Here is a 15,290-nt window from a genome sequence, read left to right on the forward strand (position 1 = left end):
AAGACATCCCCAGAAAATAAGACCCAGTAGAGGTTTTGCTGAATTGCTAAATATAAGACCTCCCCCGAAAGTAAGACCTAGCAAAGTCTTTGTTTGGAAGCATTCTCGCCGAACAGAACACCAGAGCATGCGGGATTGGTAAATGTACATATCAGAGAGTCTTGTACATGGAAATAATGGTAATAACAAGAAATTCTTGATAGGATTCACAGTTTGGTTATGCTGGTTTGTGATGACAACTACTGTACAGTATATAATGTTAATTTTTTTGTTCAACAATAAATGTGAATTCTTCTTCATGGAAAAATAAGACATCCCCTGATAATAAGACCTAGCGTATCTTTGGGAGCAAAAATTAATATAAGACACTGTCTTATTTTTGGGGAAACACGATATATAAAAGGTAAGGACTTCGAGGACACTCTGGGGATGGTGCCACAATTTGCCCATTTCTGATGAAGACAGGATGGGGCTAGTGAAGCGTCTGAGCCAGATAGATCTGGCCTGATCAAAAGCAGCTTCCCTTTTATCAGTAAAGCAATAGCCATTGGGTGCCAGGGCCCTGTCTGACCGGATATCCCTCTGTCATACTTAATACAAGCACACCATATTAATGCAAATTGGATTCAAGCGCTTCCTCTTCCAGGCCTGGCGCAAACGTCCATCAAAGCAATTTCTCCTCCACCTCAAAGCCTGTGGGCTGCCAATCCCCCCACATCTGGGGATTCATTACCGGCCCTTTCAAGGAATGCCTTGGAGGCAGAATCGATCCCACCCTCCACCTCCTCTCCCTCCGCTTCCCATGCCTCATTCCCTTCTTCAAAATGCTCAGTTACTTGCATTCGTAGGAACTTAAGGGACATTATCCCCATTTCCTTTTCCTACACACGTATTTAAATTGGACCTATTTGTAGACCTTTGTTCCTGACAAGTGAATTTTTCTCTTTGGATCTCTCTCCCCCTGCAACATGAAATAGAAACATAATGAGGTCTTGCTGATCCAGAGAGAAAATGGAGACCCTCAAGATATGAGGCTGGGTCCAGCTTCTCTGCAGCCCTAACTCAATGACACAATAATTGGGTATCTTTTCCCCAAGTCTCTGTCTTTATTTATTTATTTATTTACTACATTTATATCCCACTCTTCTCACACCGAAAGGGGACTCAGAGCGGCTTACAAATCAAATGAACATACAAAATATAATTAGCCTAGCACAATATAAGCATTAAATTACTATATTGTACTATATCATTATATAGTAATATTATTAGTAATATTACATTTAATATATAATATATAATTAATATTATCTTGTATTATTAGTAGTATAATGTTGTATTCTATTATAATATTATTATCAATATTATATGTACATACAATCTATATATATAAAAGAGTGATGGCATCACGGCAATTCACAAAACAACAAAAGTACAGGCCCCCCAACCTCAAAATTTGACAACACAACCCATCATCCACGCCTCAAGGTTGATACAACAAAAAGAAAAGAAAAATAAAGTCCTAATTAGAGGGAGAGCAATAATTTTTTTTATCCAATTGCTGCCAGTTTAGAGGGCTAATCTCTGTCCACTTGGTTGCCTAGCAACCAAGGGACAGCCAGGATTCAGTTAGGGGACAGGCAGATTTAGGCCTCACTTAGACTTCTTCCACAGATTATCTAATTTGCACTGGATTATATGGCAGTGTAGACTCAAGGCCCTTCCACACAGCTATATAACCCATTTATAATCTTATATTATCTGCTTTGCACTGGATTATCTTGACTCCACACTACCATATAATCCACTTCAGTGTGCATTTTATACAGCTGTGAAGAAGCAGCCTCATATAATCCAGTTCTGAGCAGATAATATAAGATTAGAAATATACAGTAGAGTCTCACTTATCCAACGTAAACAGGCTGGCAGGATAAGTGAATATGTTGGATAATAAGAAGGGATTCAGGAAAAGCCAATTAAACATCAAATTAGGTAATAGTTATACAAATTAAGCACCAAAACATCATATTATACAACAAATTTGACAGAAAAAGTAGTTCCATGCGCAGTAATGCTATGTAGTATTTACAGTAGAGTCTCACTTATCCAACACTCGCTTATCCAACGTTCTGGATTATCCAACGCATTTTTGTAGTCAATGCTTTCAATATATCGTGATATTTTGGTGCTAAATTCATAAATACAGTAATTACTATATAGCATTACTGTGTACTGAACTACTTTTTCTGACAAATTTGTTGTCTAACATGATGTTTTGGTGCTTAATTTGTAAAATCATAACTTAATTTGATGTTTAATAGGGTTATCCTTAATTCCTCATTATCCAACATATTCGCTTATCCAATGTTCTGCCGGCCCGTTTATGTTGGATAAGTGAGACTCTACTGTACTGTATTTACAAATTTACCACTAAAATATCACAATGAATTTAAAACACTGACTACAAAAACATTGATTATGAAAAGGCAGACTGCGTTGGATAATCCAGAACATTGTATAAGCGAATGTTGGATAAGTGAGATTCTTCTTTAATATGAAATAATTACTGGGATAGAATAATGCAGAACAATATAATCTCTAAAACCAGGACAGTAAATAAACAGGGGAATTCCACACAGGAAACAATCAGGGCCAGCTAACACCTCCCAACAAAGTATTCCCATCATCAAAGTCTGGCAAATCCTGTTTTCTCAGGGCCACAGACAGTAGAAGCACATAAAATATCGCAAACAACACCACTCTGAAAACAAGGGAATTCCAAACAGGAAAGAATCAGGGCCAGCTAACACCTCCCAACAAAGTATTCCCATCATCAAAGTCTGGAAAATCCTCTGTTTTCTCAGGGCCACAGACAGTAGAAGCACATAAAATATCGCAAACAACACCACTCTGAAAACAAGGGAATTCCAGACAGGAAACAATCAGGGCCAGCTAACACCTCCCAACAAAGTATTCCCATCATCAAAGTCTGGAAAATCCTCTGTTTTCTCAGGGCCACAGACAGTAGAAGCACATAAAATATCACAAACAACACCACTCTGAAAACAAGGGAATTCCAGACAGGAAACAATCAGGGCCAGCTAACACCTCCCAACAAAAAATTCACTCAGGGAGGAAACAGCCAGGCTTTAAAGCTGCAAGGCCATTACATCCTAATCATTTTTCCTAATTGCAGCATTCATACTTGCCTTCAACAGACAAAAAAAACCAATCAGAAATATTGTATATTCACAACCTTTAGGAAATAATATCCCCTGATGGCACAGCGTGTTAAAGCGCTGAGCTGCTGAACTTCTGGACCGAAAGGCCACAGGTTTGAATTGGGGGAGCGGAGAGAGCCCCCACTGTTAGCCCCAGTTTCTGCCAACCCAGAAGTTCGAAAACATGCAAATGTGAGTGCATCAATAGGTACTGCTCCGGCGGGAAGGTAACGCCGCTCCATGTAGTCATCCCACATGACCTTGGAGGAGTCTACGGACAACGCCGGCTCTTCGGCTTAGAAATGGAGATGAGCACCAACCTCCATAGTAAGACACGACTGGACTTAATCTCTGGGGAAAACCTTTACCCTTGACCTTAACTACCACCAATTCCTCAATACTTTATTTCCCAGACCGCCAGACCTCGCCACAGCAACGCGTGGCCGGGCACAGCTAGTCTATATATATAAAAGAGTGATGGCATCACGGCGACCCACAAAACAACAGAACTACAACTCCCCCAACTTCTAAATTTGACAACACAAACCATCATCCACGGCTCTAGGTTGATACAACAAAAAGAAAAGAAAAATAAAGTCCTAATTAGAGAGAGGAATAATTGCTTTTATCCAATTGCTGCCAGTTAGAAGGCTAAGCTCCTCCAACTTGGTCTCCTAGCAACCCAATAAAAAATAATAAAAAACACTAAAAATAATTAAAAACACTAAAAATTAATACAATAAAATACTATAACAGAAAATAACTAAAAATAATACAAGAAAATAATAAAATATAATAAAAAGATAACTTACAATAAAATTTATAAAAAAAATACAAATAACGTCAAATAAAAATTACACAATTTTTAACCAATACCACCACCACTTTGCCACAGCAACGCGTGGCCGGGCACAGCTAGTATGTTATATATTTATACATTATTATAAACTATATATATATATATATATATATATATATTTAGCATAGCATGTTGCGATGGCACAGGAGGGAACTATCTTCCTGGCTCTCAGGTCTTTCTTTCTTTCAGACTGAAGTTCATCATTGAAGACCTTTGTCAGCAGCATCACTTGTTGGGAGAATGGTGGGCATGCTTATCAAAATCAGAACAGTAAATAAAAAGCAGCACACTGAAAACAGAAGAATTCCAGACAGGAATCCATCAGGGGCAGCTAACGACTCTGAACAAAGGATTCCCCCAGACCAGGATAGGAGGCTGGGAAGACCACTGAATGCTAACAAAGGTGATTAATCACAACATTCACACTGGTCTCCAACAGACAAGAGTTCTTTTCCCCACTCAGGAACTTCCACAGATATATAAACCTTCCTTGATTAGTTTCTCCAGACCTCATAACCTCTGAGGATGCCTGCCATAAATGTGGGTGAAACGTCAGGAGAGAATACTTCTAGAACATGGCCATACAGCTCGGAAAACATACAACAACCCTGTGATCCCGGCCATGAAAGCCTTCGACAACACTTATCAAATTTGGCGATCACAAATTGGGAGGGATAACTAATGCTCCGAGGACAGGATCAGAATCCAAAACAAGCTTAACAAATTAGGGAACTGGGCCAAAACTAACAAAATACATTTAGACAGGGAGAAATGTATTACAGTACTTAAGCAGAAAAAAATGAAATGTACAGATATAGGATGTGACATGCTTGGCTTGAAAAGAGTCTGTGGGAAAAGGGATCTAAGAGTCTTAGGAGACCACAAGCGAAATGTGAGCTAGAATCGCAGCTTTAAAAGCCAATGTGATTCTAGATTGGATCAATAGGATTATACTGTCTAGATCAGGGGTCCTCAAACTTTTTAAGTGGAGGGCCGATTCACAGTCCCTCAGAGCATTGGGGGGCCAGACTATGATGAAATAGTCCAAAATTAGGATTGTTGTTGTTGTGTGCCTTCAAGTCATTTCAGACTTAGGTCAACCAAAAGTCTAAAGTTTAGGACAGAGGCCAGGGAAATGACCTTGGATGGCCGCATCTAGCCCACGGGTCTTAGTTTGGGGACCTCTGATCTAGATGATCTCATAAGACCATAGGTAAGGAAAGGGACCCTCAAAGCCCATTTAGATGATCTCATCGGGCCATCAGAAGACCATAGATTAGGAAAGGGACCTCAAAGACCACCTAGATGGTTTCATAGGACCATAGGTAAGGAAAGGGACCTCCAAAAGCCATCTAGAAGGTCTCATAAGGCCGTAGCTAAGCAAAGAGACCTTCAAAGACCATCTAGACAATCTCATAAGACCATAGGTAAGCAAAGAGACCTCCAAAAAACAGCTAAACCTAAGTCAACCCTAAGTCTAAAGTTTAAGACAGGGGCCAGGTAAATGACCTTGGAGTGCCGCATCCAGCCCCCAGGTCTTAGTTTGGAGACCCCTGGTCTAGATCAAGGGAAGTCCTGGTCCCAACCTCCTCTGATTTGGTCAGATATCACCTGAAATAACCCTGTGTCCAGTTCTGGACATCAAAATTCAGGAAGGATATGGTCAAAGTGTAAGATATCCAGAGAAGGATAACAAAATGGCCAAAAGTTTAGAAGTTAAGCCTTATTGTAGATATTTCTGTTAGGACTACCAGGACAGGACAAGCACCTGGAGGCAAAGCTACAGAGGTTTATTCAATCTGGCCCAAAGGGATGCAAGAACCAACAAAAGATTCAAATGTATAAACACAAATTCACAAAGAAAATACATGACATTTTATGCAGTTCTGGCAGCTATTCAGACTTCCCGTTCCCTCCCCTGATTGTCTGAGGAGAGAGGAAGGCTTGGACCTCTGCCAGGATTGGCCATGGGTTCTTCTGAAAACACAGCCTGCAAGAGGAGATTCCCATAGTGGGAAGAAAGACAGCTAGTGGTTGGTCAGTTCCTCACCTTGGGAGGGTGCAAGCCTGGAGGAAGCAGGGTATGCTGATGAGTCTCTGAGTTCTGTTGAAACAAAAAGTGCAAGACTCAAAAGACAAAGGTGATGATTTCAGATAATCAAGGGCTTGGCTGCCCATTCAGAAAATTAGTACATTCATGTTTGCTGAGCCTCTTCTTCGACAGAAGCAGCATACTCTCAGCCTCAGTTGAATGGACAAACATCCCGGGCTCACCGTGTTGATAAATGGGGATCATCTGTCTTTCACACATACACAAAGGTTCTGATATTATCTGCCTTGGGAAATAGCTAGAGGAGCCCTGGCCATGATCTTCTGTTCTCAAGTGATTATGAAAACTAAGGGCATAGGAAGGTAACTGTCCTCAAGATGCATTTGATACATTTGATACACAGTAGGAATTACACAGCATACAAATAATACAATTTTACCCTCCAATGTTTTCGGTCCAACCTAAAAACTTGACTCTTTAACCAAGCTTTCCAATAAGTATAGAGCCCAAAAGGTTTAAATTGTTGACCCAGTGGTTTTTTCACGGAAAGCACTTTATATGACTGGTTGGTTGCTATTTACTTTATGTCCATAATTACCGTAATGTTTTAATTATGTTTATTTTAGGTTTGATTGATTTTATTGAGGTATTGCTTTATGTATTGATGATGTAAATTATGTTTTCTTTTGATACTGATATATCTGTATTTATTGCACCGTATGTATTGTTACATTACGAGTGCTTGTAAGCCGCCCCGAGTCCCTTTTGGGAGATGGTGGAAGGGTAGTAATAAAGATTATTATTATTATCATTAAGTTCAGGAAAGTATTAATTTTATACATTTATTAAAGGGGTAGATTTGATAGAGTTCAGGGTACAGCTGCTGCTAGGTCCATCCCGGAGCCTCAAGTGGCAACTTTGAGGCTGCTGAAAATGTTTTAAAAATAAAGAAGCAAATCGTATCTCTTGCTTGGAGGCTCTTAATGGTCTTTAAATCTTTGGGGAGGAAGGTTCCATGGCTTGACAACATTATGAAAAGTGGCTTAGGGACCTGGGGCTATTTTGCCTGGAGAAGAGTAGGTTGACAGAAGGGGACACGAGAGCCATGTTTAAATATTTAAAAGGAGAGGACTAAGCTTGTTTGGCAGTGGAATATGCTGCCTTGGAGCATGATGGAGTCTTGTTCTCGGGAGGCTTTTCTGCTCGGTAGAAACGCTCCAGCATTATGTCTATGTGTAAAGTACAGTTCTGATGGACATGTGGTAACATACCTATGGAATGACTGAGAGGGTAATGATGAAACACTTAAGAGGAGTGCAGAAATGGATGAGTCATAATGATGACAAGGGGTTGCACCATTCCTTTGTCCCTTACTGATGACAAGTCAGCAAGTGATTATAAAAGGAGAGAGGAAATGCTCAGTCTCTCCCTTGCTGCGTGAACCTCGTCACAAGTATATCTCTGTATCTGCTAATCATTTGTAAGTACAAATCCTGATTGTGGATCAGTAGTTCTTGATCTGTGTACAGCTGTGAATAGTGCAACATCTCAAGGTGAAAGGCTCCTGATATTTTGAATGAAAACTGAATCTGTGAGTTTACTAAACAGCGTGCTAAAAAAAGCCAGGTGCTGTAGTTATACTCTACTGATTAGACTGATTAACTGAGCAAAACTATTTCTTGCCGTGAATAAATTCTGCCGTGTTTTGTTTGCCTCTGTGACACTTGTTTGTCCAGTGTGCAGCAGTTCCAGGGAGGATGTAATTGGAAAACGATAAGTCATGAACCTATCCCGTGACATTTTCAACATAAGTTGGGAGTTCTTGTGGCCAACAAGTTAAGCCAACAATGTGATGTGACAGTTAATATGCCAATGGGATATTTGCCTGTATAAATAGGAGTCTAGTGCCTAGATCCAGGGATGTCATGCTCCCCCTCTATAATATTCTGTCTTGGTCAGACCACACCTGGAATCACACTGTGTTCAGTTCTGGGCACCAAAATTTAAGGAGAATGTTGACAAGCTGAAATGTGACCAGAGAAGAGGGCGACTAAAATGATCCATGGTCTGGAGAACAAGCCCTATGAGGAACGGCTGAAAGAGCTGGGCATGTTTAGCTCGCAGAAGAGAAGGCTGAGAGGAAACATGATGAGGGGCATGTATAAATGCCCGGGCTGTGGCGCAGACTGGTGAGCAGCCAGCTGAAGCCAGCTGCAACTAATCACTCTGACCAAGAGGTTATGAGTTTGAGGCCAGCTCAGAGCCCCGCGTTTGTCTTTGTCTTTGTTCTATGTTAAGGCATTGAATGTTTGCCTTATATGTGTAATGTGATCCGCTCTGAGTCCCCTTCGGGGTGAGAAGGGTGGAATCAGAGGCGGTCCAACCATAAGGCGAACTAGGCACTTGCCTGTGGCGCCATCATCCCGTGGGCGCCATTGTCCTGGGAGGAGGGCACCGCTCTCCACCTCCTTCTCTTTCGGGCCTCCTGGCGGCCGTGCTGGGCCTCCCTCTGCCCGCGCTGGGCCTTTTGGCCAGCGCGGACCCACCTTCGCACCACGCGAGCCCACTTTTGGGGCCTTCAGAGATTGTGAGGTCTGTGGGAACTACGAAGCTAGGTATGTGGGGTTTATATATCTGTAGAAGGTCCAGGATGGGAGAAAGAACTTTTCTTTGAAGCAGGTGTGAATGTTGTAATTAATCACCTTGATTAGCATTTAATGGCCCTGTGGCTTCAAGGCCTGGCTTCTTCTTGCCTGGGAGAATCTTTTTTTGGGAGGAGTTAGCTGTCCCTGATTGTTTACTGTCTGGGTTTCTTCTGTTTTCAGAGTATTGTTCTTTATTTATTGTCCTGATTTTAGAGGGGTTTTTTTCAATACTGAGGGCTATCTGGGTTATCTAAGTCCACACTGCCCTATATCCCTGTTCAATGTTTAGTGCTAAATTTGCAAATATAGTAATTCCTACATAACATAAACCATGTATTGAACTGCTTTTTCTATTGATTTGTTGTAAAACATGATGTTTTGGTGCTTAATTTGTAAAATCATAATGTAATTTGATGTTTAATAGGCTTTTCCTTTATCTTTCCTTATTATCCAACATTTTCGCTCATCCAACGCTTTTATTTTTCAGTGATTGGTTTGGGGGGGGGGGCGCCAAAATTCTGTTCGCCTACACTTGAAAACTACCTAGGTCCGGCTCTGGGTGGAATATAAATACTGTAAATAAATAAACTGTAAATAAATAAATAAATATGTGGGCGGAAGTCACAGGGAGGAGGGAGCAAGCTTGTTTTCTGCTGCCCTGGAGACTAGGATGCAATGGAACAATGGCTTCAAACTGAAGGGACCATAAGCCAGAAAATAGTAAACTTTTGCCTATGTAGCTGCAAACCTGATAAGCAGTCCCTCTAAACCTTCATCCAAGCCATTAATAAAGATATCGAACCGAACTGGGCCCAGGACTGAACCCTCTTCATGGCACTCCACTCGTCACTTCTTTCCAGGATGAAGAGAAATATTAGGATTTGGTTGCTTAACCAATTACAGATCCACCTAATAGTGAAGGGACCATAAGCCAGAAAATAATAAACTTTTGCCTATGTAGCTTTTCCTCTGCATATGCCCCTCCTTTCCTATAAGCTGGTGCCTTTCTCTAGAAAGTTCCAAGACCAAAAGTTAGCTTGAAATCAACAAGTGAGGTCACAGGTATCACTTATGCCAAGTGGGTGTGGAAGGTGAGGAAGACCCTCAGCCATTGGTCAATTTTAGATAAGCAAAAGGTATAAATTCTTTGTTTGCTGCAACATGCTTTTGTGATGGCCATTTGCATGGTTCAGGTCTCTGGGGTATGTATGGCTGTCGCCTTCTCACAGCTGTGGTGAAAATAAACTTTTCTTTTTGCATCTCTCACGAGACTGGGTTTTCTGCCTGATTTCCCTCCTGAGCCAGGATCCTTTGAAGGTAATTGTCTTACAAAACTTATCCAGGACCACCCGCAATAAGTGTAAATCCATGAAGTAGGGACACTATATTTATTCTATAAGTGGAGGAGAGCAAACCACAGACCACTTACTACAATGCAGTCTGTACTTTATTTTAGCAGTAACAATATACAGTACACCGGCAACCCTTCCCTACTTTCCCCCCTCTCCCTTTATTTCTCCCTTTCCCCCTTCCAAAACCCTTTGCACACTGTAATAACCCGGAAAACAGCGAAAATACTGCAATAAATGGTAACTTTAATTTTTATGGAAAACCTGCAAAACAGCGAGGGAGTGAAAAGTGAACCATGAAGTAGTGAGTGAACACTGTACAGGAAAGGAGATTCCACCTAAACATTATGAAGATCTTTCCAAATGTGAGAGTGCTGGAGACTAGCCCAGAGGGGAAGCAAAGGAGAGAATTCTAGGAGAGCAATAAAACAAGTCTTTTATTGTTATCACAGCTGATGATAAGGCAAAACAGCCGTAGGTACCCACTTTAGTGGGTCCGTACTATGCAAATGGCCGTTGCAACATGTGCGTAGCAAACAAAGGATTTTATATCTCGGCTTATCTAAAATTGACCAATGGCTGAGGGTCTTCCTCACCTTCCACACCTACTTGGCACAAGTGATACCAATGACCTAACTTGTTGATTTCAAGCTAACTTTTGGTCTTAGAACATTCTGGAGAAAGGCACCAGCTCACAGGAAAGGAGGGGCATATGCACAGGCAAAGCTACATAGGCAATAGTTTACTATTTTCTGGTTTATGGTCCCTACAAGAGCTGTTCAGCAGTGGAACTCTCTGCCCTGGAGTGTGGTGGAGGCTCTTTCTTTGGAGGTTTTTAAGCAGAGACTGGATGGCCATCTGTTGGGGGTGCTTTTAATGCGATTTTCCTGCTTCTTGGAAGAATGGGGTTGGACTGGATGGCCCATGAGGTCTCTTCCAACTCTAGGATTCTATGATCTGTCGGGAACATTTTGATTGTGTCTTCCTGAATGAGAGAATGGGGTTGGACTGGATGGCCCTTGGGGTCTCTTCCAACTCTAGGATGCTAAGGTTCGCATTTCAGAGAGTTTTGGATTTCAAAGACTCTCCGCCACCAAGCAGCTGGGGAACATGACTGGCAGCTGCGACGTTCTTTTTCCAGCTCCCCAATTATTTCCCCGCTTCCTGTGTTGATGAGGAGATGAGCAAGAGCCGAGCGGAGCCTTCTCAAAGGACACCTGCTTCTCCTTCCTTTCCTTCCTCCCTCCTTTCCTCTCTTCTTCGTTCCCTCTTTCTTGCTGCTGCTGCTGCTGCCGCCCTTTGACCCCCAGAAATCAGCAAGTGACGCAAAGTGGCATGATTTTAATCAGGAGGAATTGCAAGGGAAGCAAGTGGGGACGCAATGGCTGCTCCAAAGGGGAGAAAGGAGGGGGAAACACAGCCCACCAGGCTCTTCACGTGGGGCCACTTTGGGAATGCTAAATGGCCTCTGACAAATGGCACAGCTGCCGGGAAGCCGAGATGAAGGAGGCGCCTTGGCTCAAGGGACCGAGGATGGAAGGCCGCCGGGGCCTCTTGCGCAGAAGGGCTCTTAAAAACCCATCCTAAAAAGAGGAAAGGCTGCATTTTCACATTTATGTCACCATGCAAAGCAGATTTGCATCATTGCAAAGTTCTTAATACAAAGAATCAATGCAAATAGTGATATCGAGCTCAGCATTGATCATTAATACATTCCCCTGTCCTTGTTCTGTGTCTCTTCTTGCATTTTGATACAGGATCAGCACTCGGGCGTTTCTCGTTCTGGCTCCCAAAGTGACCCATTTGAAGTGTAATCAGGTGTCAAACAGGGATGTGTAATTGCCGCAACCTTATTCTCCATCTTCATTGCTATGATACTTCATTTGCTGATGGGAAGCTTCCCACCAGAATGGAAATCATGGCAAGCTATTTAAGCTCAGCAGACTGAAAGCCAAAACCAAGGTCACTACAACATCTGTTATAGAACTCCAATATGCTGATGATAACGTAGTCTGTGTGCACTCAGAAGAAGACCTACAAGCCACTCTAAACACCTTCGCAGAAGCATACGAGAAGCTCGGCCTCTCATTGAACATCGAGAAAACCAAAGTGCTCTTCCAACAGGCACCAGCCAATCCCTCTGCAAGGCCAGAAATATAGCTTAATGGTGCAATGTTAGAAAACGTTGACCATTTCGGGGACCAGAGATGGAAGAGGTTAAGAACTCAATGGTGAATTGGGCAAAAAACATAGGTAGATCAATTTTGCTGTCAGAATGGTCTGAGATTTGGACAAGAAAAATGAAGTTTACTTATGCTATGGACCTAAAAGAAAATTATCTAAAAATGATCCACAGATGGTATCTGACCCAAAAAAACCCCTAAGTGTAATGTATAAACAAACCAACGATAAATGTTGGAAATGTAAGACTAAGGAAGGTACATTTTACCATTGCTGGTGGACTTGTAACAAAGCAAAAGAATTTTGGAACATGGTGCATGGGGAAAGTCAGAAAAGTTTAAAAATGAGCTATTCTATTAAATCAGAGATCTATCTTTTGGGTATCTTGGACAAATAAATGTTTCAGGATATAAATAAAGAAAAATTAATTACATTTTTATCAACGGCGGCGAGAATGGTCTTTGCAAAGATGTGGAAGATGGAGAAAATACCAGACAGAAAAGATTGGTTAAACAAAGTATGGGGGATAAAAGACATGGACCAATTAACATTTTTATTGAGAAAAAACACTGGCAAGGGTATAAAAAAACTGACTAGTCAGTACTCGAAGAATATATAAACTTGAAGTACAATCCTTGAAGGAAGATATGAAAATAGAGACTTTTTAAACAAATGGGAGAGAATTAAAATGAAATAGATAAAAGAAACATGAACAGGACTAAGGGTTGAACGGAAGCTCACAAACTTTCATTTTTTCCCCTTTACCTCTCTACTCTTTTTCTATTTTTCTAAACTCTCCTACAAACATTGTTCCCACTTTCGCTGTATAAGTAGTATGAAAACTTTCAATTAAAATTATTATATAAAAAAAGAAAACGTTGACCATTTCCACTACCTTGGCAGCCACCTTTCCACAAAAGTCAACATCGACACTGAAATACAACACCGCCTGAGCTCTGCGAGCGCAGCATTTCTCCAAATGAAGCCAAGAGTGTTTGAGGATCGGGACATCCATAGGGAGGCCAAGGTGCTTGTTTATAAAGCCATTGTCCTCCCAACCCTGCTCTACGTCTGCAAAACATGGACTGTCTACAGATGTCACACTCAATTCCTGGAATTATTCCATCAGTGTTGCCTTCGAAGAATCCTGCAAATCTCTTGGGAAGACAGTAGGCAAATGTCAGCGTGCTTGAGGAAGCAAAGACCACTAGCATTGAGGTGATGCTTCTACACCATCAACTCCACTGGACTGGCCACGTTGTCCGAATGCCTAAAGATCACCATCTCCCAAACCGAACTCAAGAACAGGAAACGGAATATTGGTGGGCAGGAAAAGAGATTGAAAGATGGGCTCAGAGCCAACCTTAAAAACTGTGGCATAGACACTGAGAACTGGGAAGCCCTGGCCCTTGAGCGTTCTAATTGGAGTTCAGCTGTGACCAGCAGTGCTGCAGAATTTGAGGAGGCACAAATGGAGAGCTTAAGGGAAAAACGTGCCAAGAGGAAGGCGCGTCAATCCAATCCCGACCGAGACTGCCTTCCATCTGGAAACCGATGTCTTCACTGCGGAAGAACATGTGGGTCAAGGTCTCCACGGCCACCTACGCATTCACCGCCAAGACACTACACCTCGAGGACCATCATCCTGGAGCTATGAGGGATCGCCTAAGCAAGTAAGTTAGTCTCCCAAACAGACTAGAAACCTGCTTTTAAAAATAATGAAAAGCTGAGGTTTCTGAAGATGCTAAATTCTGTTTGGCAAATCTTATTCCAGTGACACATGGAAGATCACAAAGATCAACAAACTCAGACATTACATCACTACATGCAAAATAATCCTTGTACTTGGCCAACTGTATCCCTTTGTAGACTCGCCTTTTGCCAAAAGTACAAAAAGCACTGAAATTATTTAGAGAGGAGTAGATTTTCTCCTTCATTTGGGGTACTTTTTGAGCTGGATTCCTGCCCTGGTGGAAGGTTAGACTCGATGGCCTTTGGGGAACCCCTTCCACCCCCATGATTTTGTGAGCACGAGGAATTAAAATAAATTACAAGGTTTTATGTTTGAAACAATCAAACCATTTGGAGGCTTGGAGGGTTCTGGTTGAAGAAAAGCGTACTTGAAAAGCAAGCTTGCTTCCTTTAGTTTCAACAGCCTCTTTAAGGAAAGATAAAGCTTCCTCTCCCCTTCTGTGTGTCACATAAAGTTGTCTTTGTGTATCAGAAGGAGAAGGCCTGGCACAGAGGGATTCCTTCAGGCAAGTCCGTAACCAGCAGCCAGAAGGATGTTTTATCCGTCGTCCTGAGTGTCTTGAAACATCAGCTGAAAAACTCATCAAAAAGTCCTTTGGGGGAAAGGGGAGAAAGGGGACAGAGAGGCCATTGAAGCCTTGGCAGAAGGCTCCGTTCTTCCACGTTGGAGAGGATGGCCTCCTAAAGCAGAGTGTCTGGGTGAGTCGCCAATAGAATTGGAGGAAGCATCAGAATCACAGGCACATAGGGCTGGAAGAGACCCCAAGCGCCATCTAGTCTAACCAACTTCTGCCATGCAGAAAAACACCATCAAAGCCCCCCTGACAGATGGATATGTTGGGGTAAATAAACAAACAAAATATCTGTTGGGTAGGTAGGTGAATTATTTCCTCCTCTTACGTTCTCCCTGAGCTGTGCATGGGACTGATTGTTGTCATGGTTTGCAAAGATACTATATGTGTGCTGAGTTTGCAAGGTGTTAGGGATTCCTCTTCTTCTTCAAAGTGTTCATGAGTCAGAGGGGCAATTGGAATCTGAGGAGGAGATTTTGCAAGTACCCACATTTCAGGAGAGGTGAAAGGAAACAGAGCACATGTACGACGTCATAGGCATCACTGAAACCTGGTGGGATGACTCCCATCACTGGAATGTAGCCATTGAGGGCTATAACCTCTTTCACAGAAATAGAACAAAGGGGAGAGGAGGGGGAGTAGCTTTATATGTCAAAAACAG

Source organism: Anolis carolinensis, chromosome 4 (assembly GCF_035594765.1).
Source record: "Anolis carolinensis isolate JA03-04 chromosome 4, rAnoCar3.1.pri, whole genome shotgun sequence".
Classification (NCBI taxonomy): domain Eukaryota; kingdom Metazoa; phylum Chordata; class Lepidosauria; order Squamata; family Dactyloidae; genus Anolis; species Anolis carolinensis.